The sequence below is a fragment of the Schistocerca nitens genome, chromosome 6 (assembly GCF_023898315.1).
Source record: "Schistocerca nitens isolate TAMUIC-IGC-003100 chromosome 6, iqSchNite1.1, whole genome shotgun sequence".
In the NCBI taxonomy this organism is placed as follows: Eukaryota; Metazoa; Arthropoda; class Insecta; order Orthoptera; family Acrididae; genus Schistocerca; species Schistocerca nitens.
Window position 1 is genome coordinate 109,783,581 of NC_064619.1, and position 27,687 is coordinate 109,811,267.

Below are 27,687 nucleotides of genomic sequence, written 5' to 3' on the forward strand. Positions count from 1 at the left end.
CAGTAATAACAATGATACGTCAAGCAAGTCCGAAATGCAACTACACGTCAGGACGGACAAGAAACAACACAGAAGATGTTACCAATTTGTTAATAATACGGTCGCCAGCCAAATTAGGCATTAACTGAGTTTCTTCGCTGTACAAGTTGATGTACGTTCGAGCATAACAACACGTAGTAACACTGCATAATATGGTAAATTTTAGAACCAGAAAATCTACTGAACTGATAATTTCACTTTCTGTACCAATATGGATAAACCATAAATACACAACATAACACTATAATGTTTACTACGAAACTTCGTACTGTCTATTGATCTGATTAAAATCGGGCATAGGTTACCCTAGAAATAGCACTTTCGAAACACACAATGTCAATTTTGATAAATGTAAAATACTGATAAATTTTGGTTTTTTTGTATTGGCTTTAACTTTGCTGGTCTAATCAGTTTAGAACACTTCAGAATTCAAATGAATAAGAAAGAGGTGGGGGGCGGGGGGGAAACCTGAAACTGTGATCGTAATCAGTGTTTTAAAACAATTAATTTATTGAAATCATTACGCACTCAAAATTTCCACTATATGAGTTACTTCTCTTTTTAGCTTCTTTCCTGCTCATTTAATTACCATTATATCTGCCTCAAAATAATTAAACTTCATTACTAAACCAATTTCAAAATTATCTTCCCACTTTGCCAGACCTTTGTTATTTACCTATAGATTCATTAACAAAACAGTTCTTTAAGCATCATACTAACATAGCTAGGTCTGCAAGTAATTATTATTGACATAAACTTTAAATCTTCATCTCGGGACACTCAGATTGCACAACATGTGGAAAGGACCCTGTCTAGGTTAGTTGTGAGGATAATTAAATGATAGGACAATTCTGGTAAAATTTAAGTTGTTATTGAACAGTATGGAACAAAAGTAACACTGGTCCACACGAATACAGCACTAAAAGTTTCAACCTGTTCGTATCGATGCGGCGGTCGGCAGGCAGCGAGATGGCGAGGCACAGGGCATGCATACAATCACAGCAATGGTTCTCGATGTATCGGCACTTTGCTTCTTCTTAGCGTTGCAATTCTGTTCCATTTACTGCCTATGGAATTTTGCCATGCTGTATAGGCGTCGGGACGGCACATCCGAGGCTCAATGAAACTACGTCTTCCAGGAGAGCCTCCTCGATCCAGAACATGTGGCTCAGACCAATGCCCAACTCCGACTACTACTGCTGAGCCCGTTATGCCGTGCAGCGCCCGTGTGCATTTTCCGGCGCTCGCCTGCCATCCACCTTTTACCGCTCCCCTACAGACAGGGTATTCACCAGAGGTTTTGCATTCTACATATCCCAATACATTGCCTACGTATGGACCAGACGCACAATTACAACTTTAACATCTTACAACAGATTCAACGTTTCTTACATTTCAATTTTGTTACAATATTGTTTGACATTTGACATAAACATTAATATTCACATCGAAATTTGTTTACAGTTTTCTTAACACAATGACATGAAAAGAAAAGAAAAGAAATGAAATCAGAATATCGATTACACTAATTTATCGAAAATCAGAAGAAAAAAAATTATATGTACAATAGTACAGCGTTGTTGTTGTTACACATGCCCCTGTTTCCAGTAAATTTCAGTAAGTGCAAATTTGATGGGAACACTAAATTTTATATTTATACAGTGGTTCTGAATCTTTGTGTGAATGTCCCATCAAAAATTTTATACCACAAACTTCCTTTCACTCACATTATTTAGGTCTATACTTTTTAACATATCAAGAACATTTACCTATCGTTTGCTTAAGTGCCTTTGGCACAGTCCAACCTCCTACCACAACATTATTTAAATAGCAAATTACTTATCATTATTAAATTTCTCAGAGAAATAAAAAAATCAAAATCTGGAACACAAACACTTAGCTACAAAAGCAAATACAAATACCTATATACAATATAAGACAATTTGTTGCTGCTTGCATTGAATGGCAGTCCATTTCCTTACTTACTAATAAACACACAATAATATTCAGAAAATTTACTACACATATTTGCTGCCTATTATTCAGATTTGGGCAGTCCATTTCACACCCTTTTATCACATCTCCTGCATCACACTTACAATTCTCCTTTAACTATTTATCTGCCCTCTTTGATTTTTGGCAGTCCTTTATATTATTACTCATATACTGCCCACTTTGGTTTTCGGCAGTCTCATCTTTTATCTGGCTTACAGCATTTGCTTTTTCTTTTCAACCCTTTTCTCCATACATCTTTAAATTTACAGTACATTTGGTAATCTGAAACTCACATAAGTACATTAGCACACTGATATTGGTATACATATATTTACAAAGATTTGTTACATTTGGAATAAAATAGTTTCATCATAGGATACAGTACATTTACTGCAAATTGCTCTCTGAGTGTACTTATGTCACTCACTCCTAGGAACATACAGTTTCAGGTCCACAACATCTCTTACACCTAAAGGTCTTTTGGATTTTGGGTAGATCAGGTAGTAAGCATTATCGTGTGGAATGTTCTGTATTATATACGGTCCATTATAAATATATTTAAATTTGGAAATTTCATGGTTCAGTTCACTAGATTTTTCGTGGGTTTGTAAAAGAACATAATCCCCAATTTTAAATTTTGAAACTCAGATTTTTATCGTGTCTTTTAGATCTAGATTCAGCTTTTTGCTTTGCCTTTTTTCTGACTAAGTCTTTCTTTTGACTCAACTCCAAGCTTGTACTAGGTGGAAACTCTAGGTTTTCCTCAATTAAACTTTTACTTCTGCTGCCTAACAAAATATCTTCCGGTGGGAACCCAGTAGATTCATGATGTAAGGTGTTCATGACATTCTCAAAATCCGATATGAATCTACCCCAAGCTCTATGGTTATGACCGCATTTTCTGTTTTTTCCACAACGCACCTTGGTCGACTGTGACCTCGTCACAAGATACGTTCCTGACCTGTGAACCACTTATATCTGGTGTCTTTTTCGGTTTCTGGAGTTCAAAGTCTTTGCTCACTTGAACTCTTTGCAAAATAAACACTGAGTCATCAGGTGGCTCTTTCTTTCTGTGTTCAGTCTCAACATCTGGGTTTTGTTTTGAAACATCGTCATCATTAGGTACAATATCGCAATTAGCTGTATCCCCATTATTTTCACTAGTACCGAAATATTCGTCATCTGAACTATCGTCAGAATCCGACCATTCTGGATTGCTTTCAGGTTCTAACATAAAAGCTTTTCTGAGACAGGCACTAAGTTCTTCCTCTGCATTTTCGTCAGGCTTCGATTTTAACTCAATATCTTCTTTTGACAAAACGGCCTCATTATCAGGTTTACTAACATCTACTGTTACTTCGTATTTAGTGTAATCCTCGTGGACTTCAATTACTTTCAGGTAATTACCTGCGCCTTCCCCACGGTGCCCTTCGGTAGCAGCTTGTACTGTTGGCGGATTGTTAACAGAAGTTACTTCCTCGTCAATGCTTAGGATTTCATCCTCCAATTCCTTCTTCTCTTTAATCATAGTCCTATCGGCAGCACGCGTACTTTGCGAGGTGCTATTTACTCTCTCCTCTTCAAATTTGGGCCACGTCACCTTATTGACGTCCCTACTATTTCCTTTTCCACTAATTAACCTCCTTGCCTCATACTCCTTAAAATCCTTCCACTCACATTGCTTGAGGCCCTTGTACAGATCGTCGATCTGCACACGCCAATTACTTACTTCCGCTAACTCATTCTCGCCATTTACTTCATTGCTAACACTGCTAACCGCACCTCTCTGTGTATTCACTGTTTCATCTATTATTTCCTTCGCCACGGAATTACCACTCGTAATGTATTCACCAGCTCTTACGGCAATGTTCGTACCTAATGTTGCCGCATTGCTAGCGGCTTCTCTCTGAACAGCTGTTCTGCTAGGCTGGGCCGTTGACCTATGATGCTCCACTCGCCTGTTAACATGTAGCACTCTGCGCAGCGAAGATGAGTCATCTGTGTGCGCACCTGACGCTTGTTCCGCAACGACACGTTGCGTTGTTCCACGCCAGTCTCTAACCTGTCTCATAATTTTACTGTCACTCTGGTTACTTTTCTTAAATCGGGGCCGGTGTGTACTGTCCGCTTCCGTTTGGCCCGCAACGTTCGCGGAAATCAGTTTCCCGCGTCGTTATTATTTTGGGCGGTGTGCCCTCTACCGCGACCTAGATAACTCCCTCTTCCTCTGCCTCTTTCTCTCTGTATCACGTTGACGCGAAACCCATCGCCGTCATTTCTCTCGTCATTATTACGATTATTCCTGTTACTAAAATTTTGATAATTGGCACGACTTTCGCGCCAATGGTCTTCATCTTCGACCCTTTCGATAAACGCTTGGAAGCTACGATGATTGCTTCCCACATATCTCTTTGACTCTTCTGGAAGCTTTTTATATAGCTCCCATATGATTTCTGAATCGGATCTTCTTCCTCTTAAATGCGTCAACTTCCGGTACCAATATTCGCAGAAATCTTTCAAAGAACTCCTGCCACTGTTATCATGAAGTTTGGCCATGATAAACTCGCGCCACAAATGATCCTGTTTTTGTTCGGACCAATATTCTTCCGTAAACTTCTGCTTAAATTCTTCGAACGTCATTTGTTCGGTATTCAAATTAATTCCCCAGCGCTTAGCGTCACCTGCTAAGGAGCTAATTACTACGTTTATCTTTTCCTGACCAGACAAGTGTTCAGGAAACATCCTCTCGCAATTTTTGATGAAATCCAACGGACGCCATCCGTTATGTTTCTTGGCGGGATCGAAGCGTTCCTCACCTTCCAACAGCTTCGTAAGTGGTGTGCCATTACAGACAACACCAGGCCTTTCTTTGATTTTATTCTCGAGATCGAAAATTTGGCCTTGAATTTTAGATGTATTTTGTTCACACTTTTGTACACATCCGGTTACTTTTTCGTCTAATTCTCTTTCAGTGTCTGAAACTGCCTTTCTCAACTGTGAGATTCCGTGTTGACATTCGTTTACGATCTCAGTTTTAAGACCGAAAACTTTTTCGTCTACTTTTGTTTCAACTAGAGGCTCCACTTTCTCTTGGATGTTGAGAATTTCAACATCAAACCTACGGTTAATGTTGTCAATTTCCCCCTGCATAGTATCCATATTTTTATTAATTGTGTCAATTTCAAACTTCATAGTATTTACCACAGAACTTAAATTATACACTTTCTGTTCTACTTGTTCTATTTGTTTACTAATTTTAATTCCTTGTTCTTCGACCTGTGCTTTAAGCTGACCAACTTGTGTTTTAAGCTGATCATTCTGTGTTTTGAGCTGATGGCTCTGTGTTTTAAGCTGCTCGTCAACGTGTGTTTTAAGCTGACTAACCTGACTACTAACTTGTTTTTGAAGCTGATCATTCTGCGTTTTGAGCTGCTCGGCAACGTGTGTTTTAAGCTGATTATACTGTGTTTTGAGCTGCTCACTCTGTCCTGCAATTTGTTTGGTGAAATGTTCAAATAAATCGTTCATGCTTAAAATTTTCACACTGTTTTGTTCTACGGAATCGGTGTGTTCCGATCCTACTTCAAAAGTTTCTTTCGGTTCTTTCTTTATCTGTGGAGAATCAAACATGTCAGTGGATTCGTTCACGTACCCGCTATCGTCTACAAAGTCATCCTCTACTTCTTGTTTTATCCCATGCTGTGTTCGAGGCAATCTCGACATTTCAATCTGTTCGTTAACGTGTTCGTTATATTGTATGTACGCCAATTGTGTTCCACTAACGTCATCTGTTATCTGGCCGCGTACACTCCTGTCATTCCCAGCCGCATTTTCCATTACGCTCGGCACATCTACCGTGTCTACGTTCCTGTCCATACTGAATGCAAATTACACTTCTCCACCGTACTTGACGTTCACTGCTATTTACTTTACTGAATATTATTACAATTCGTGCCACTGAAAATCCACTGTTTGGCATTCACATTAATTTGTGACTGACAACAACTGGATGTCCTGTCACCGGGAGCCACTTGTAACGCTAGACTTGGACGCACGATACTCCTTAAAGCCTGTACTATAGTAAGTTGACGGACTTCACCTTAAGGGAAAGGATTTCTGTATAGACTTTGACCGCGTGTACCTGAATGGAGGCAAATCAGACTTAACCCACTCAGTGATAACAAAGATACGTCAAGCAAGTCCGAAATGCAACTACACGTCAGGACGGACAAGAAACAACACAGAAGATGTTACCAATTTGTTAATAATACGGTCGCCAGCTTAATTAGGCATTAACTGAGTTTCTTCGCTGTACAAGTTGATGTAAGTTCGAGCATAACAACACGTAGTAACACTGCATAATATGGTAAATTTTAGAACCAGAAAATCTACTGAACTGATAATTTCACTTTCTGTACCAATATGGATAAACCATAAATACACAACATAACACTATAATGTTTACTACGAAACTTCGTACTGTCTATTGATCTGATTAAAATCGGGCACAGGTTACCCTAGAAATAGCACTTTCGAAACACACACACAATGTCAATTTTGATAAATGTAAAATACTGCTAAATTTTGGTTTTTTGTATTGGCTTTAACTTTGCTGGTCTAATCAGTTTAGAACACTTCAGAATTCAAATGAATAAGAAAGAGGTGGGGGGGGGGGACCCTGAAACTGTGATCGTAATCAGTGTTTTAAAACAATTAATTTATTGAAATCATTACGCACTCAAAATTTCCACTATATGAGTTACTTCGCTTTTTAGCTTCTTTCCTGCTCATTTAATTACCATTATATCTGCCTCAAAATAATTAAACTTCATTACTAAACCAATTTCTAAATTATCTTCCCACTTTGTCAGACCTTTGTTATTTACCTATAGATTCATTAACAAAACAGTTCTTTAAACATCATTCTAGCATAGCTAGGTCTGCAAGTAATTATTATTAACATAAACTTTAAATCTTCATCTCGGGACACTCGGATTGCACAACATATGGAAAGGACCCTGTCTAGGTTAGTTGTGAGGATAATTAAATGATAGGACAGTTCTGGTAAAATTTAAGTTGTTATTGAACAGTATGGAACAAAAGTAACACTGGTCCACACGAATACAGCACTAAAAGTTTCAACCTGTTCGTATCGATGCGGCGGTCGGCAGGCAGCGAGATGGCGAGGCACAGGGCACGCATACAATCACAGCAATGGTTCTCGATGTATCGGCACTTTGCTTCTTCTTAGCGTCGCAATTCTGTTCCATTTACTGCCTATGGAATTTTGCCATGCTGTATAGGCGTCGGGACGGCACATCCGAGGCTCAATGAAACTACGTCTTCCAGGAGAGCCTCCTCGATCCAGAACATGTGGCTCAGACCAATGCCCAACTCAGACTACTACTGCTGAGCCCGTTATGCCGTGCAGCGCCCGTGTACATTTTCCCGCGCTCGCCTGCCATCCACTTTTTACCGCTCCCCTACAGACGGGGTATTCACCAGAGGTTTTGCATTCTACATATCCCAATACATTGCCTACGTATGGACCAGACGCACAATTACAACTTTAACATCTTACAACAGATTCAACGTTTCTTACATTTCAATTTTGTTACAATATTGTTCGACATTTGACATAAACGTTAATATTCACATCGAAATTTGTTTACAGTTTTCTTAACACAATGACATGAAAAGAAAAGAAATGAAATCAGAATATCGATTACACCAATTTATCGAAAATCAGAAGGAAAAGTATTATATGTACAATAGTACAGCGTTGTTGTTGTTACAATACATGTTCATCCGGCGACAGAACGCGGACAGATGCTTAATCTTTTTTACGAGTAACTCCGCCAGATGTGTTGGACTGTGTTCCACTCACTGTACGCCGGCGAATGTGGTAACAACGCGATTGTGCAAATGCACAATTCGCACATGCAGTTGCGAATGCGTTTGGATAAAAGCTTTGGTCAGAACTGGATGAGGCGCGGTGCGCCTGTGCCATAGCCCACACATTCAGCCAGCTTGATGCCCAATGATTTTTTTTCTTTTGGAGCCATCTGAAATCTGTGTCTGAGCTTATGAAACACCGATTGAGACTCGTGAACAAGCTGACTGCGCGCATTATGGCAGCCTCCAGTGCAGTTTCCACTTTGCCAAAGTGTTTGCAAGAGTACAACTGTCAGTACCGCGTCGTTGCACGGTCTGGATTCTAGCAGGAAGGCGTAATTTCGAGCAAATTTTCTAACTGTTTAAAATAAAGGTCATAAAACTTCAACTCCACATCTAATTTACCTTGATGCCACAGATGCATTGAAATACACTCCTGGAAATTGAAATAAGAACACCGTGAATTCATTGTCCCAGGAAGGGGAAACTTTATTGACACATTCCTGGGGTCAGATACATCACATGATCACACTGACAGAACCACAGGCACATAGACACAGGCAACAGAGCATGCACAATGTCGGCACTAGTACAGTGTATATCCACCTTTCGCAGCAATGCAGGCTGCTATTCTCCCATGGAGACGATCGTAGAGATGCTGGATGTAGTCCTGTGGAACGGCTTGCCATGCCATTTCCACCTGGTGCCTCAGTTGGACCAGCGTTCGTGCTGGACGTGCAGACCGCGTGAGACGACGCTTCATTCAGTCCCAAACTTGCTCAATGGGGGGACAGATCCGGAGATCTTGCTGGCCAGGGTAGTTGACGTACATCTTCTAGAGCACGTTGGGTGGCACGGGATACATGCGGACGTGCATTCTCCTGTTGGAACAGCAAGGTCCCTTGCCGGTCTAGGAATGGTAGAACGATGGGTTCGATGACGGTTTGGATGTACCGTGCACTATTCAGTGTCCCCTCGACGATCACCAGTGGTGTACGGCCAGTGTAGGAGATCGCTCCCCACACCATGATGCCGGGTGTTGGCCCTGTGTGCCTCGGTCGTATGCAGTCCTGATTGTGGCGCTCACCTGCACGGCGCCAAACACGCATACGACCATCATTGGCACCAAGGCAGAAGTGACTCTCATCGCTGAAGACGAAACGTCTCCATTCGTCCCTCCATTCACGCCTGTCGCGACACCACTGGAGGCGGGCTGCACGATGTTGGGGCGTGAGCGGAAGACGGCCTAACGGTGTGCGGGACCGTAGCCCAGCTTCATGGAGACGGTTGCGAATGGTCCTCGCCGATACCCCAGGAGCAACAGTGTCCTTAATTTGCTGGGAGGTGGCGGTGCGGTCCCCTACGGCACAGCGTAGGATCCCACGGTCTTGGCGTGCATCCGTGCGTCGCTGCGGTCCGGTCCCAGGTCGACGGGCACGTGCACCTTCCGCTGACCACTGGCGACAACATCGATGTACTGTGGAGACCTCACGCCCCACGTGTTGAGCAATTCGGCGGTACGTCCACCCGGCCTCCCGCATGCCCACTATACGCCCTCGCTCAAAGTCCGTCAACTGCACATACGGTTCACGTCCACGCTGTCGCGGCATGCTACCAGTGTTAAAGACTGCGATGGAGCTCCGTATGCCACGGCAAACTGGCTGACACTGACGGCGGCGGTGCACAAATGCTTCGCAGCTAGCGCCATTCGACGGCCAACAACGCGGTTCCTGGTGTGTCCGCTGTGCCGTGCGTGTGATCATTGCTTGTACAGCCCTCTCGCAGTGTCCGGAGCAAGTATGGTGGGTCTGACACACCGGAGTCAATGTGTTCTTTTTTCCATTTCCAGGAGTGTAGTTGCCGTGCAGACATGCTTACATGACGGCTCAGACGACATGCTGTGTTCCTACCCTCCAGGCGGCACGCGTCGTTGTTCAACATTGCTAAGGTATTTGGACATGAGTTGCTATCTGAAACACGCCATGAGGCATCTGGGTGAAAAGATTCTTTTAAATTATGAATGTTTTCTTGAAATCGGTAATAACACTTTTCACTCGAAAATTAAGACAATAGTTTAATTAACTTTACCTAAGGCACTACTGCGCAACGCTGAGCTACGCTGATGTCCAGCGTAAATCTCCATCACTCAGTACCCATTCCATTCAGAGTGTAAGACATATCTGCATCTCGGAGGAGCACCTGTATTCTCTCTGGTGTGATGATATGGCTTTTTTTTATCCTTTGTACCTGCGTTAGCGTCAAATTTACAATGTTACGAGGTGTATAACGTGCAACATTTCATGAGTACATTTTGAATTCTATTTTTTCGACTGGGTCGTATTGCGGGATAAACTTCATTCTTTTAAGCTGGCTTAAATCCACATGCGTTTTTCTAGGGCGGCTTTGTACGTATTACAGCATTATTCTCTATATAGTTGTGACCTCTTCGATATAAAGTCAGTATTTTCGACGAGGAATTCGTGGGCTTTCAGCACGGCAATTTTCGTTATTTTCTATCCGCAGTAGGAAATTCCTCCCCTGTATTTTTCATATATGCATTCTGAGTGGCAGTTGGTAACTACTGCTATGTTTTAAATATGTTTTCGGTCATCAGATGAATTGACACTTCTAATACAAGATGAACGCTTTACAAAATGTAACAAGTAAAATCCTACTCTACAAGATGTGTTCGAGCATATAAGAAAAATTGTGAGCCCAGTGCATGCGTAATAGATACTAAATTTCTAAAAACGAGATTACATCACATAAAGGGTTTAACACCTGCAGTTTCAGATATTTCTATTGGTAACTGAGGACCGTGTATTGAACAACATTACATCAGTATGTACATAATTAGGAGACTACTAGTTACAGCTACTGTAGTAGTGACTTTTTATGGAAAATGAAACTCCTCCATCTGTATTTAAGATTTCATATTTATTTATCTTAAGTACAGAAGGAGGAGTTTCATCTTCAATAAAAATTTTACCAGCTAAATGTGGATTTACGAAGATTAGTACCTTTTTAGGTTGGTTAGTATCTTGAAGTAAATGTGGCAAGAAAAGGCCATTAATGGTTAATTTCCCCTGGGCAGCAGGTCAGATGTAGAAGTTTGACGCCTGGACGCAGGATCAGACCACTCAGTGGTGCAGTTACGACCGTGCAAATAACATCAGGTAGTAAATTAGGTGACGTGTTTGTGGGGAGACTGTTCCACGCAGAGAAAACAACCAACACACTGATATGTGTACATATGTATACATATTTAAGTGCCACATATAAAAATATGTGTATTTACACCCGTTACACCCTGTACAGGCCTACTTTTAATAAAACATGAGACCTTAGTCCTAATGGATCTAAGCGAAAGAAAGCTGTGTTGCATTACCAGTCATAAAATTCATTGCCAAAATTCTTTACCATCGCAGATATTACAATGAGACTGATATTAAAAATGTGTGGCACTTATTCCAGAGTCCGATGCAATTGTGATTGAGGTCTATTGGCTGAGGTATGGCTCAAATGGCTTTGAGCACTATGGGACTTACCATCTGAGGTCATCAGTCCCCTAGAACTTAGAACTACTTAAACCTAACCTAAGAACGTCACACACATGCTCGAGACAGGATTCGAACCTGCGGCCGTAGCAGCAGCGCGGTTCCTGGCTGAAGCGCCTAGAACCGCTCGGCCATAGCAGCCGGCTGACTAAGGTATGATTAAACGGTATTTTGTTCTAAGGGGCTGTCTACTTATGACCCCCATGCAGTCTGCAAGCACTTATCTGTGTAACTGATTATCACTCTTTATTTTAATTCAATCTTTATTTCCAAAAACAGGGTGGGTTGACTTGGAACCACGACATGTTAGCGTCTAGAAGGCTCTTGCAGACGGATACTTATACAGAGACAACGGTACTGCGCACCAAAATGGGGGAACACCGGTCTTTAAAAATTTGACTCGACGTAAAAAAAGCAGTCCAGGTCTAAGAAAGAATAATAAGCACTTCCCAAAGACTGTAATCAGTGTTTCTACAAAACACAGAGCTACAAATGCTGTATTGCTTTTTCTATCAGCAGATATGGATAAAGGATTATAAAGTGAAAAGCTAAATATGAATGAAAAATACGTCGCTAAATAAATTACAACACCCTGGTCTTTGGGCTGAATATTTCAAAACCGTATTGATTTATTTTTACCATGGTATAGGTTTATCTAGGTAAAAAGGAAGTGTTCAGAAATGAAGGGCGGCGACTAAAGAGCCACGACTGTTATAAACATCCTAATATGGTTTGATTCATACGAGATCAAATATCTTGGATACGCCTCTTCGTCGAGAAATGGGTAAATTAATTTGAGCTGTTCTGCTTCCCTAAACTCACAACTTGTCTACTGTCGCAAGAACGGACTATAGACTATTCCACAAGAACACAGCAAACCTGCGGAAATGGGAGAGCTTGTTGGTATCAGATTAGACTAAATTTCAGATGTAAGGTCAAATTATTAAATATTATTTTGTATGTCAAGTCAAAGTTTTCGATGTCTCTGTTCAGAAGGGAGGCAGGTAAATTGGATCTTGCTACTGATGGCAGAATATGTTGCATAATGAAGGAAGCTGTACTTGTCAGTAAGGTAAGTCTGTATCCGTTCGAAAAGACAAAGAAAATTTTAACTGTGCAGATTTTATTAGTGGTTTAGTTTTAAGGGTTTCTTCTCAGATGTGGATTTCCAGCAAAGGTGGCAATAATTTTCGATAAGGGCACAACGCACATAGTTAAGTTCGAAGATTCCCTTATTGCCAGGAACAGACAGTTACATGAGATATAATTTTCGCTGTGGTTTTGATTTGAATCAGAAGTTTGTTTAATTTGAAGAGGGTTTAATCAAGATAACTTCAGTGACCAAACCTCTCTTGTTGCAATTAATTGAAGCTTCAAGTAATAAATTGAACTGTTAGAAATTCGATCTTCAAACAGCAATAGATTAACCTTTCCGAGGAAGAAAAACGATATTTATATAAGGCTGATAATGTCACGTGATAGAAAAATGTATTTTCCTTTTTTCGAGAATAAAACAAGTAGATTAATTTAAGTATAGTGTAGTGCATCTCCCCGACGGCTTTCCAATTCGGCCGTCACAATTCACAAGGGCAGCGTGTCTGGATTGTAATCACACGTTCCTAGCTTCCACACTGCCCCAGAAAAGCATTTAAGTATATTGTAGGCAGACTAATTTATTTGCAGGAATTCACTCATTTGGATAAGTTCGCCAAGAATAACTTGAATGATGAACTGGTGTTTGATGGTTCGTAACTGAAAGAAACGCAGCAGTTTAGCACTGCATCTGTCTATGTGGCGCCGGCCGCGGTGGTCTAGCGGTTCTAGACGCGCAGTCCGGAACCGCGCGACTGCTACGGTCGCAGGTTCGAATCCTGCCTCGGGCATGGATGTGTGTGATGTCCTTAGGTTAGTTAGGTTTACGTAGTTCTAAGTTCTAGGGGACTGATGACCACAGATGTTAAGTCCCATAGTGCTCAGAACCATTTTTTTGTCTATGTGGCAATAGTAACACCACAAAGTCGGAAATATTGTACCAAGTGAGATAGAAGACGCTAAGACCACTCATATTTTCCGTGACTACAAAAAGTCTTTCAGCAATGTATCGGAAGAAATGATTGTGATGGCTTCCTTGCTCTGATGCCAGGCATAGTGAACAAGAAGAATTTTCGATACATTAATGGCAACAAAACGTAAACTACAAACTTCTGGCCAATAGCATGAACGTAATTTTCGCTGTAAAACAGAGTAAGGAACATCAATTCCTACAAAATTTATGCAGCTCTGGTTGAATGTACGACCGCAAAAGGAAGCCTACCACAAAGACATACCTTCGTTGACAGTGAAACCGGTGTTGCATTTGATGGGCCCTGTCGGCAAGGCATTATGTATCTCTCTCAACAAGTCTTGTGACAAGGCAACTGGTAACACCATCGCTTTCATACCATATCCAACACCTCATGGATGAAAAGAAAGCACCAACATATCCTGCATTCTCTATCCTGTAGCAATTGCTTTTAGATCGAGTTCAAGCTAGGATGCCAGATTCTAAGGTTGCGCCAGTGAATTTCAAAATGGCGTCCGAAACCTACGGAAAAATGAGCAGGAAGCTGTCACTGCATTTCTCGTCGAGAAACTAAAAGCAGCCTAAAGAATTTTTGACGCAGCGTACTACAAAGGTCAGGTCGTCGCAGCGATGACCTACATAACATCACACCTGAGCCAACGCGTGTATCACTTTTGTGATCTGAGCGGTCGAAAACGATTTCCTGTCGTAATGGGGCGGGTCGAGTGGCTATAAATACTACCTGCTCCAGCTAAGCAATGTATGTCATTGTACTCAGGCAGCCATCAAATTGCTATGTTTCATGCTGCCTAACTGCTATTAGATACAGCCACTGTCAGCTGCTACTTTTCTGATGCGCTGGAAACAGAATTGGTGACATCCAGCTGGAGGCCACGTGCTGGCTAACGACGACTGAGTTCTAGATGCCTGTCCAGGATCCTTATTTCACATTCTGAAGTGTCACTCACACCATTTTTTCCAGGTCGATGCCCATCCTGCGTGTACAACCCCGCTCTCGCATGACTGCGTCCATGGACTGTGCGTCAAATAGCATGTTATTTTCCCATTAATTGCATCCATGTAGCTAAAGTGAGTGTACCTGTAACGACCATAAGTCATGGGTCAACGATTCATGAAGTCTGTATGTAAGTAGGCTGTTTATGTTTTCTTATTGGTAACGTTACGTATCGCTCTGCATGAAAATCACTGGCTGTGCTGTGTGCAGTCTGTGGCTAGTTTGCATTGTTGTCTGCTATTGTAGTGTTGGGCAGCGGCAGCTCGATGTTAACAGCGCGTAGCGTTGCGCAATTGGAGGTGAGCCGCCAGCAGTGGTGGATGTGGGGAGAGAAATGGCGGAGTTTTGATATTTGTAAGAATGGATGTTATGAACTCCTATATATATTATGACTTTTGATAACTATTAAGGTAAATACATTGTTTGTTCTCTATCAAAATATTTCATTTGCTAACTATGTCTATCAGTAGTTAGTGCCTTCCGTAGTTTGAATCTTTTATTTAGCTGGCAGTAGTGGCGCTCGCTGTATTGCAGTAGTTCGAGTAATCAAGATTTTTGTGAGGTAAGTGATTTGAGAAACGTATAGGTTAATGTTAGTCAGGGCCATTCTTTTGTAGGGATTTTTGAAAGTCAGATTGCGTTGCGCTAAAAATATTGTGTGTCAGTTTAAGCACAGTCATGTATAATTTTTCAAAAGGGGACGTTTCATATGTCGACCCTTAGCCAAGGATATTTCACTGGAATCTTCTGATTTTTTCTTGTAGTTTGTGTAATTAGTGTAGCTATTGTTTATTGCTAGCGCGTAATCATAGAGAGAATTTCCTTTGTAGTTGTAGTTTTTCATTGTTGTACAGTAAAACAGTTGTGGCATGCATGTAGATTTGCACCAAGTATTTCGCAGCTGCAATTAACTAGATATTATTTTCAGTGCAATGTTAATGTGTTCTCTTATTTTTGCTCTTCAAATTGTGCTTTTCTGTGTTATCGTGTGAAATATTGTGACAATAAGGGCGTGTGAAAAACGTAACACTAGGCTACAAAGTAAACTGAGAAATAATAGTGACGACGAGCGTAGCTTATCAGCACCACTGTGTAATGAATTAACAGACATTCAAAGTGGTAATTTGGTAATTGTGCATAGGGAAATGGAGCGGGCGGCAAATAATGGCGTAGACAGTGGAACAATTTGTGAACAGGGAAGCAATATCGATCGATCGGTCGGCAACAGCTCGCCTCAGGAATCCGAAATGACAGAACACAATATTGCAAATACTGTAGACTCAGGTTTTGGGTCTCCACCGTTTTCTCAAATAAGTCAAGACACAAATGTAAATGTTGCCGGTGCAAATGCACTGCCGAAAAGCATAGAGGAACAGATTCCAGACACTAATACATTATTATTGCAATTAATGCAGCAAATGAAACAAAATCAGAGACAAACACAGCAACAGTTAGACACAATGGAGCAACACCAGAGACAAACACAGAAACAGACACAATGGAACAAAATCTTCTGAAGTTAGACACAATGGAACAACACCAGAGACAAACACAGCAACAGCTTCAAAAGTTCGACTCATTGGAACAAACTCTTGAACAAACACGTGAAGATTTAACTACTGAGTTACATAACATTGAATCGAAATGTCAAAAAGCCTGTAATGAAGTAAAAACACAAATTTGTGAGCATTTTCAACCTATTTTTTCGCGGCATGAAAATGCATTACAGAATGACGAAGCAGCCATATAAGAACTGCAAATTATTGTTCATGAAAATCATGAGACCTTGCAAGCTAAAATTGACTCAGTTGCATCTACCGATACGGTTACGCAACTTGCAAAAACTCAGGAAAACTTAAAGGACACAGTAGATACGATTTCAACACAAATGGACACTCTGAAACTTGGTCCAGAAAAACATACAGAGGAAGTAATTTCACTATCGGAGAAAGTAGCCGAACTTTCAGATCAGTTCACTAACTTATTTACAAAGGTAGATGATGATCTGAATGACACAACACCTGTAGCCTTCACTGACACTGAAGAGTATGAAGAAATTAGAAAATTCAAACAAAATCAAAATCAAATCAATACACAGTACAAAAGAGAAATCCGGGAAGTGCAAGATCAGTTGGCACAAGTAATACAAGAGTTACGTATTTCAGAGGACACTCGCGCCCCAATACGGGAAGAGGGACATAGAAATACGGAACAGCCACAAAATAATAACACAGCGCATTTCGGAAATTATGAAACAAATTGGCAAGGCGCACCGAATTTTGAAATGGAACCGCCGAAACGACGTAACAATGACCGATATGCGACTCGCCGACATGACGACTTTGACTATAAGCTGTTCATTACTACATGTAAATTCAAAACATTTAAGAATTATGGCAACGACATTCATCCACAAGCATGGCTCCATCAATTCTGTCATTGTTTTCCTCCCAACTGGTCGTTAGAACACAGATTACAATTTATGTGTGACTATTTAGAGAATGAACCAGATGTAAGAATGCGATCGGTCATTCACGATTGTCACAGTGAAGGAGAATTTTACCATGCCTTCCTCTCAGCATATTGGTCTCAAGCTACACAAGACCGAGTAAAACATAGCATCATCATGATGAAACACTTTGAAGAATCTGAATTTTCCAGTCTTGTGAAATATTTTGAAGACATGTTGCATAAGATTCAGTATCTTTCAAACCCATACAGCCCCACAGAACTCATCCGCATTTGCTTAATCAAATTGCCTGAACATTTACGACATATTATTTTAGCAGGACGTTGCAAAGACGACATATTTCATACTAATGAGTTAATTCAGAATAAAATTCGAACAATTGAGAATTGTAATGACACTGATAGGCAAGACCTTTTTGAGATTTTACAAGCACATTCCACAGTTTTTACTCACAAAACAGGAACAATCAAGGGATTTCAATACCAATTTCGTGTTCGTGAGCATACTAAATTTTGTGTTAGACCATACGTAATTCCAGCACATTATAGGGATCGTGTTAGAACAGAAATACAATCTATGCTTAATGAGGGCATTATTGAGCCTGCAGTTAGCTCATACAACAATCCATTAAATGTTGTTGAGAAGAAAAATGGATCGATCAGACATGTCTTAGATTCGAGACAAATCAATACTATCATCATTCCTGAAACAGACAGGCCGCAAACGATGGAAGAACTTCTTCAAAATTTTAATGGCGTAAAAGTGTTGTCTTCTATTGATCTGAGATCCAGCTTTTATCAGATCGAACTTCATCCAGAATGTAGAAAATACACAGCTTTCCTTTGTTTCGGCGTTTGTTATCAGTTTCGGAAACTTCCTTTTGGTTTGAACATTTCTTCGGCAGCATTCATTCGCGGGCTAAATTCCATATTACCTGAGTTCTTAAAACGTCACATCACCTTATATGTGGACGATATTCTAAAAGCAGAAGCCTCATGGGAACAACATAATCGCATCCTCAACAGTTTGTTACGTATTTTTGCAGAATCTGGAATTACAGTTAACTTGGAAAAGTCTGAATTCGGTAGGTCAAAGGTGAGGTTTTTGGGACATATTATTTCTTCTGAAGGCATTCAGCCGGATCCTGAAAAGTTAGGAGCAATCAGAGCCATTCCAGTTCCATCCACAAAAAGACGAGTCCGCAGTTTTCTGGGTCTTGTAAATTTTTACCGTCGTTTTCTGAATATGCAAATTCTTGTTACACCAAAACTTTGTTCTCTCACTGGAAAAAACACTATTTGGAACTGGGACGAACAAGCACAGTTGGAATTCAATTCTTTGAAAGAATCGCTACTTAACGCGCCAATACTAGCTCATCCAGATCTGTCACAAGATTTCTGCCTTAGCACGGACTCTTCTAAAGTCGGATTTGGTGCCCATTTATTTCAAGAAGCCATAGAAAATGACACTACTGTTCAGAAAACCATTGCTTTTGCTAGCCGAGTGCTAACAAAATCTGAAAAAAATTATTCCGTTACTCAATTAGTAGCTTTAGCTATCGTTTGGGCATTTAACAAATTCCGTTTCATTCTTTCTGGTAAGTACGTAAAAGTATACAGTGATCATCATGCATTACTGTTACTTATGTCTTCAAAATTAAATCATGACAGGTTAAAACGTTGGGCATTGTTTCTGCAAGAATTATGCTTCACAATAGTCTACATTCCCGGCAAGGAGAACATTGTTGCGGACGCACTGTCACGCGCACCGGCTGGGCTTGAGAAAAGTAACACAGAAGGCAACCTCGAGAAAAATTTCAGTATTCTTTACATTCAGAAAGTCTCCTTTGAAAACTTCATCACCACATCTTTAAAGGACATTGCTCATGAACAAGATAAAAATCCGATTTGGAAAGACATCAAGAGCAAATGGCATGAAAAGACACACACACAGTTTCGGCATTATTACCTGGTTAGAAACAACATACTCTTCAAACGCTGCACTGTTGATGACAAGCTATGGGTACTTTGCATTCCAGACGATTTTGTTAATAAGCTCATTTGGTACATTCATTTCAGCTACGCACATTGTGGTCCACGAAAATGTTATCATATTCTTCGAACGACTTGTTATTTTAACAATATGGAAAAGAGAATCCAAAGAGTCTTGTCTATTTGTAAACTTTGTCAAAAGGCGAAACCATCAACTGTCTCACATCCTGCTCCGTTGTTTCCTATTATTCCTTCTAAATTAAAAGAATTTGCTGCTGTTGATCTCTTGGAACCGCTTGTCAGAACATCTAATGGATTTTGGTACGTTCTAGTCGCTGTTGAACTTACTTCAAAATTTGTTTCTTTCACTCCTTTACGTAAAGCCACTGGACGGTCTGTATCCAACGCCTTTGTTAAAATTTTCTTACGTGAAGTTGGCCACGTTGCTAAAGTCATTTCAGATAACGGACCGCAATTCAGATCTACTGTTTGGTCACGCATGCTTCGGAATCATAAAATCAAACCTGTTTTTATTTCATTGTACTCACCACATTGTAACCCGTCTGAACGGAAAATGAAAGAAATCAATAAGTTTGCAGGCTTTATTGTCACAGAAAGCATCAGCATTGGGACAGATATTTACACTTATTTCAAAACGTGCTGAATGAAATACCTCACGACTCCACTGCTTTACCACCTACTCTTGTACTAAAGAATGAAGAACCACCGAACAGAATCAGAGAGCTTGTACCTTTCCCGAATACACGTAAACTTCGACACAAAGACATAATTGATTTGGCTATTATAAATATAAAATTTGCAGCAGACAAAAGGAGAAAACTACACGGTAAAGCAAATGCAAAGAAATTATATATTGGTCAGAAAGTTCTCATTAAAGCTCATTCACTGTCACATAAGAAGAAACACTTGAGTCACCAATTCTTTCTAGTTTACAATGGACCTTACAGAATCCGACGTATACCACATGATAATGGCGTTGAAGTTGAAACTCTGCGTAGTAGGAAAAGTAATGGTTTGCACCACATTTCACATGTAAAACCGTTTATTGAAAGATAATCTGCTTTTTAACTTTGTCTTTGCCATAAAACTTTTCACTTCACATTTCTAGTATGCTTTGTCAGACTTAAGAAACTGTTAACATGCAACAATGTTTGAAGTTAAATATCCAGTCTAGAACCTAGGGAACATTTTTAAACAGAAATTAGGAATGCATTGTTATTGTGAACAGACGACACAGTGTTATTGTGTGTGTACATTCTTGCTTGTTAGTTGCTCGATTACGTAACGACTATAAGGCTTACATACGTAGAACATATACTGCTAATGAGATTTTAATGCAACATTTTGGTTTACTTGAAAAGACATTCCTTTTTTGAAGTAGTTTGTGTGAGATTAAAGATGACTTAGTATTTGGTTCTGTGACAGCTACACGATTTTATCACGACGCTACTAATGAGTGACAATTTACAATGTTGCTTTTGCGATGTATCTGTTTTATATCTGCACAGTTTTTTCTGAATTATTCTGGAAAGTAAAACATGTTTTAGTAGTAACTTTTGTGGTATAGCTACAATGAGACAGCCTTTTCCATAGCACAACAATACTTTACAGCGCAGTACTTTCTTCATCACGGCAGTAAGCGTAATAACTAAGATATCTATACGCAAAGCATTTCACTTTTGTTTATCATGAGGTAAGTACATTGACTTCTGCAGAACTTAGCTTTCGGAGGACGATAACTACGACACTTCCACAGAGATTATGTTGCAACAAGACGCACATTTAGCGCTACAGGACACGAATTTGAGTGATTAATTTTGCACTTAAATCATTTATTTTTAAAGATATTTGAAGTACAATGATACAAAGGTTTTCCGTGATACATTTCATTCCACTGCTGTAATCTGTAACACCTGAGGGAATAATTACATTAATCCTCAGCGGGGTACACGCTTACTTTGTGTACCATGTGTTTGGCAAGCACAAGGAGCCCTAGCTAATATGGTATTTGCTTATACAGCTTTACACATCGGTACCATATTTCTCTAACACACAAATTACACAGCTATCTGATCATTTAACTGAGAGATAAACATTTTTTTACTACATCAGTGACACATGTTTAAGCAATTACACAGTTGGGTAACTTCACACTTACGAAATTTTGTCTGTACTTTGTGAACTGTTCATATTTTTTCGGACCCATTGTGATATTATGAGAGCTTTGAATGATATATTTGGTATGGGATCACGATTTTTAAAGTGCGTTTGAGACAAATGACACTTTTGACATGAGCAGAGAATTTTTTTTAGGTTTTTAAATTATTGGAGGAAGCTACGACGTTTTTGAGAGTTGACTGATGTGTTATGATGTTATTATTATGATGACTATGTGTATTATGCTGTTGCGGTATGTTTATGATGAATAAGCTGATGCTATATGATTTATTTCAGTATGCTATGTATCTGTTATGATGAAATATTGAAGAAGTGTCGACGAATAAGGTAAGGAATAATGAGTAGTGGTTAGGGACTCTGGTTTGTGAAAAAGGTTGTTGGAAACCAAGAATCGTACTTTAAGAGTTATGAAATGTATGTAAACGCGTGAATGTATTACAATGCCGACGAAAATTTTTTGGACTCTGTTATATCAATAGGATTTTGTTTCTACAGATTTGTAACGCAATTTTTTTATGAGACTGTCACTGTAGCGGAAACTGCTGTCGTAAATATTTCCGTAAGAAAGTTAAGTAACCACCTGCACATAATGCGTCGTGGGCACCCAGCTGTGTCAGACGCCTGGAGAAAAAGCCATTAGAGTGTGCCATTTCAGAGGCACAGGTGGAGAAAAAAAAAGAGGCCATTATCCTCGCTATTGACATTTCTTTGTAGAAAGCATCGCAAATACAACACGCCCAAACTTGAAAACATATGATTATACTGTGGAGCTCTTAATTTCTGATATTTCCTAAAATGCCTAATGAAACGATGAGAAACATTTCACAGCTATTGTCTTGCTAGTTGAGAGAAATGCCATATGGCTTGCTTTATGTATTTATTTACTCATTTTTGTTTAATATCTAGTTTCTAGCTGCACTGCAGCATTGGTTAAAATAAAATTTAATAGATGTACTAATATAAATATTGTATGCCTACAGATCCAGTAAATAATTATATGATCTATTCAAAAACAACGAAGGAGCATAAAAAGACATTTCATTTCACAGGAACTGCATACGGAATTTTCTTTTCAACTACTTGGTAATTTTTTGGTAAAATAACTTCTTGTGGTGCACCACTTTAATGACATAAATATTAAGATGTGAATAGACATTTCCCTTATCTGCATTGTTGTCTTTACTGTAATATTTTTCTGCTTGAGCTCTGTCGTGTTTAGATATAATTCATTGCATTTGCTTCTGCTGTTTGCCAGGCATAGTACTACTAAATTTCACTGTTAAGCCAGTTTTACTACTGATTTATTTTTCTTGTTTGCTGCTCATTGCGTAACATTAGTTGTAATATTGCTACTTGCTTGGCCATTTTGAATATTTTGTCATTGCTGTTTGTGTTAATTGTTTTGTACTGCTGCATTGCCTCGTCCCTTAGTTTAGCATCTGAGCTCAGTAGATTTAAGTTAGCTTATGAGGGGGTAGACTATATAAGAGAATGAGTTATGATGAATTGGAAGAAATGCATTGAGAAGCTATAAGAAAATGGTTTGGCCAAAAAAAGTAGTGCACAGTGGAGAAAAACAATTTTTGAAAGAGGATGTGAACAGAATACAGAAAGCATGCTTGGATAGGATTTTTTTGGTGAAAACAAACGTTGAAATAAGACGAAAGATCTATGGAATGAAGTTTTGGGTTGGAATGCAGCGTCAAATTTTACACTGAAAACAAACCCTGTCCTTTCCTCCTGTGTTATTCTACTATGTGTTTCTATACTCTTGTGTATTTACGTTCTTCCTGTCTTTATATGTTTATCTGATAAGACATATGTTGTAGAATTTTTCTAATACACAGCTACATGAACTATGATGAGGAATACTGTTATCCTCAAATATAATTTGCATTAATAATATGTTATTTACTTTGTAAAGATGTTAGTCATTATTTATTCTATTTTGTTTTAATGCTCATGTGTGAAGTTGATTTTTTCAAAAGTTATTCTGATCTGTTATGTATTTACTTATGTCATAATTCCTGTAACACTGATGTATATGTTTATTTCTATTCTTTTGTAACGCCCCTATTACTGCAAATGTTATCTGTATTATTATGTTTTTAATTATGTATTTTGTACCGTTGTTATTGTATTCTTATGTTATAAAATTGTAATTGATACCAGTTCATCATATTATTAACTTGTAAGTTACATTTCACTGCACACGTTTCTGTTGGTCATAGTATATGGACAATATGTGAGAAGTAGGGACTGTTAGTGTTTGCACGTGTGTTAATAATTCAGCAAGGGACTGGATGACAGCATTGCTGGTTCTAAGGACACTTTCAAAAACTTTGTGAGTGCACAAGTGGTGGTTATGGACTTGCTATATTATCCGCAAGACTCTTCAATGGTGATTGTGCACCTGCACAGTCACAACAGATGGCTGCTGGCCATTTCTACAAGGACTACAGTGGGTCTACACCTTTGCTGACTCACCAGTACCATTATTTCCACAAGGACTGCAGTGGGTCTGCACCTATGGTGGCCCACCAATATCGTAATCTCTACCAGGACTACAGTGGATCTGCTCTGTGATGACCTACCTACCAATACTCTTCAAAATTTCGACTGACTCTGCTGTGGGTTTGCTCTGTTGTGGACCAATACCAGTCTGCATGTCAAGAGTCAGTACTGTTTTTCCGTTGGAAGGACAACACTACTTCTTCAAGATTGCATGGAAATCCACTACTTCTGTGTGCATTTTCTTTTACTGCTCAGACTTTCAGAAAAACACTGCAATGTTACTGTGATGAATGATCAGGACTGTCTTTATGGACTGTGAGAAAATTTTTGCTTTTGACCAACATTGTATCAATAAGTAGGTGCATTTGATATCTTTGTTATTGTAATTATGAAAAATTTTATCAAATCATTATTGGCCACTGCCCAAAACAATTTGTAAAATTTTTTGTGGGGGGAATGGGGGCTATGTAAGTAGGCTGTTTATGTTTTCTTATTGGCAACGTTACGTAGCGCTCTGCATGAAAATCACTGGCTGTGCTGTGTGCAGTCTGTGGCTAGTTTGCATTGTTGTCTGCCATTGTAGTGTTGGGCAGCGGCAGCTCGATGTTAACAGCGCGTAGCGTTGTGCAGTTGGAGGTGAGCCGCCAGCAGTGTCTGATGTAGGGAGAGAAATGGCGGAGTTTTGATATTTGTAAGAATGGGTGTTATGAACTCCTATATGTATTATGACTTTTGATGACTGTTAAGGTAAATACATTGTTTGTTCTCTATCAAAATCTTTCATTTGCTAACTATGTCTATCAGTAGTTAGTGCCTTCCGTAGTTTGAATCTTTTATTTAGCTGGCAGTAGTGGCGTTCGCTGTATTGCAATAGTTCGAGTAATCAAGATTTTTGTGAGGTAAATGATTTGAGAAATGTTTAGGTTAATGTTAGTCAGGGCCATTCTTTTGTAGGGATTTTTGAAAGTCAGATTGCGTTGCGCTAAAAATATTGTGTGTCAGTTTAAGCACAGTCATGTATAATTTTTCTAAGGGGACGTTTCATGTATATTGAGTGATGCATCTTACGCCATGGACCTGAAAAAATCTGCAGTCAAACGAGTAGCTATCACTGAAGACCAGCATGTAAGAACTTTGTTCTAGAAATTTAGCAGTACAGAGCGGTCAATGTGTAAAAAATCTGGCTTATACTCTTCAGATATACTTAGTTATGAAACGCCTTCTGTGATATGGATGGTTAATTGATTTCTAGGTTATAAAGCACTCATTCTATGTGATTTTCTCTTCACTGCAACAGTAGTTAATACTAGCGCAAACAAAGTCGCTGACTTGGATTTATATATCAGGTTGTGTAACTAAAGAAAGAGCTATATTCCCATAGAAAGGTGAACTCATACTGTTAATAAGAGGAAAGGTCTACATGGTCGTTGTAAGGATGTGAGGCACTAATCCGAGCGAGGTGTCACTGTGGTGATACACTGAAGCCGAAATCCGGAGGACGGCGACTAAAATCCCCATCTCTTCATCCAGATTCAGTTTATCGTGGTTTCCCTAAATAGCGTAAGGTTAATGGCGAGAAGGTTTCCTTGTAGGAGCTTGGATTCACAATACTTCCGAAATCCGAAATCTTCTCGGTGCCTAGTGACCTCGACGTCGACAGAACATTTAACCATTATCTTCTAGACTCCTAGAGACATTATCAACTACATCTACATCTACATGTACATGGATAGTCTGCAAATCACATTTAAGTGCCTGGCAGAGGGTTCATCGAACCACCTTCACAATTCTCTATTATTCCAATCTCGTATAGCGCGCGGAAGGAACGAATACCTATTTCCTTCCGTACGAACTCTGATTTCCCTTATTTTTTGGTGGTGAGCGTTTGTCCTTAACAATCGTTTCTTCTATACCTAAAGAAAATATGATACGCAGAAAAGATTGTCTGTAAAATACATTTTGAGGATCGTCTAAAATGCGTATAGATAGTTTTTTGTATTTACCACTGTAAAAGAAATGAATTTATGAATTTTAACGAATGTGTTTAGGGGGAGCTAAGAGCTGCACTGGGAAATAAGCGAAACGTAGTATTTCTACAGTATTTATGACGTATTTTGTATGAAACCTATATTTATGCAGCAAATGGCTGAAGTTGACCTATATAATAAGTGTTAACATATTCATGTTGTTGTGCGGCTCTTACCTACAGACATTCGAGAAAAGTAATCAAACTAGCACAGCCACTGTAATCAGACCCTCTAATGCTATTGTGTGTCGTGAGCAGTCAGACAATGTACTATTTGTTAATCATAGGAACGCGAGAGACAGATTCAAGGGGAGTATTGAAAAAAAAAAATAGATTTCTATAAGCAATATGTGTCCCAATACACTTCAAAAATAATCTCAGCTATAATAGAATATTTCACTTTAGACTCGTAGCTTGAATATTATGCCTTGATTAGTGTTTAAAGAATGTCAGTAAAAACCATTAACTATTTATAAACACAAAAATTATGTGCATAAATGTCAGCAGTTCCTATTCATTAATGTACTGTTGGCATAAGGAATTGCTTCGTATATTCTTTAAATCATTAAAATATGATTTGTGTTTATCGGAATTGCTACTATTTACCGAAAATTTGAGAAAGTGTCTGTATATTTGAATCTCCGTCCACAAAACCCGGGAGTCATAGCGTTACGTGGTCTTACAAAATTAGAAATATTCCTTTTGGGCTTAGAATTTATGATTAACAAACTTTTTATGGAAGTCAAATACGCGTTCACCAATTATTCCCCTACTTGTATGAACACGGCTTCCACCCTTTGATTTCAGAATAGTGGGCGAGTGTATGAAAAAATTGTTCCTCTAACCTGTCGGAAAACCAGACGACATTTTCTTTTTAGGTTATAAAAAGCTCCACGAAGTTGCTTAAATAACACAATTACAGGTAACGAAGTTAGCCTCCTACGCCGTACACGAGTGGCAGACTGCTGACGTCAGAAACTGGGCATGCGCAAAGCCGATACTACGGCGTGGGTGGTAATTTCCAGTGCCTCTTGGGTCGAGGACTGTCTATCGAACGAGTTGGTACTAGCCCCGCACGATATCCTTTATTCAATCCACAGGTTGTCTAACACCATATAATCACAAACGGCGCTCATTTATTACTCTTCAGTGATTCATTATAGTTTTATGATAGTTCTTACGATTTGCAGTCATATAATGAGTTCTTGTTGTACTGTATTTCGAAGATGTAATTTTATTTTATTGGATTTTAATTTTAATTTTTTAATTTTAATTTTTTTTTTTGGGGGGGGGGAGGGGGGGGTTGGCCGTTAGTCTTCTGACTGGTTTGATGCGGCTCACCACGAATTCCTCGCTTCTGTCAACCTCTTCATCTCAGAGTACTACTAGCAGCCAAAGTTCTCAATTACTTGCTGGATGTATTCCAATTTCTGACTTCCTCTACTGTTTTTTCCTCTACAGCTCCATCTAGTAGCCTCTAGTATCATATGTTTACATTATGTCACTGGAAGACAGTTCCTCATCACTTACAGAATACCACTTTGGAGGCAATGGATTCTGGGCTCTGTTGGTGTCTCGATCAAAGAGATTATGTGTTAACATTCAGAAGATCGTAAATTACTAAATATATATGAAGAGTAAGTTAAATAAATTACCGGTAATTAACTGAAATTTCTGCAGGAAATTAACGTAGAATTAGGGTACTTAATAGAAACTTAAAGACACTTTGCTATCCCTAAACCAGACGTTTTCATGATACTTAATTTCGAAGCTATAGTCTAGGCGTGAATTCAGTACAGACATCGACTTTATACCCAGTACAGATTTGTAGCTAATTTTGATTGACAGCCACAGAGCACACTGAATGTAAAAAAAGATAATGTTTAATTGATGTATGTCATTAAAACAACAAAAGTACTGATAT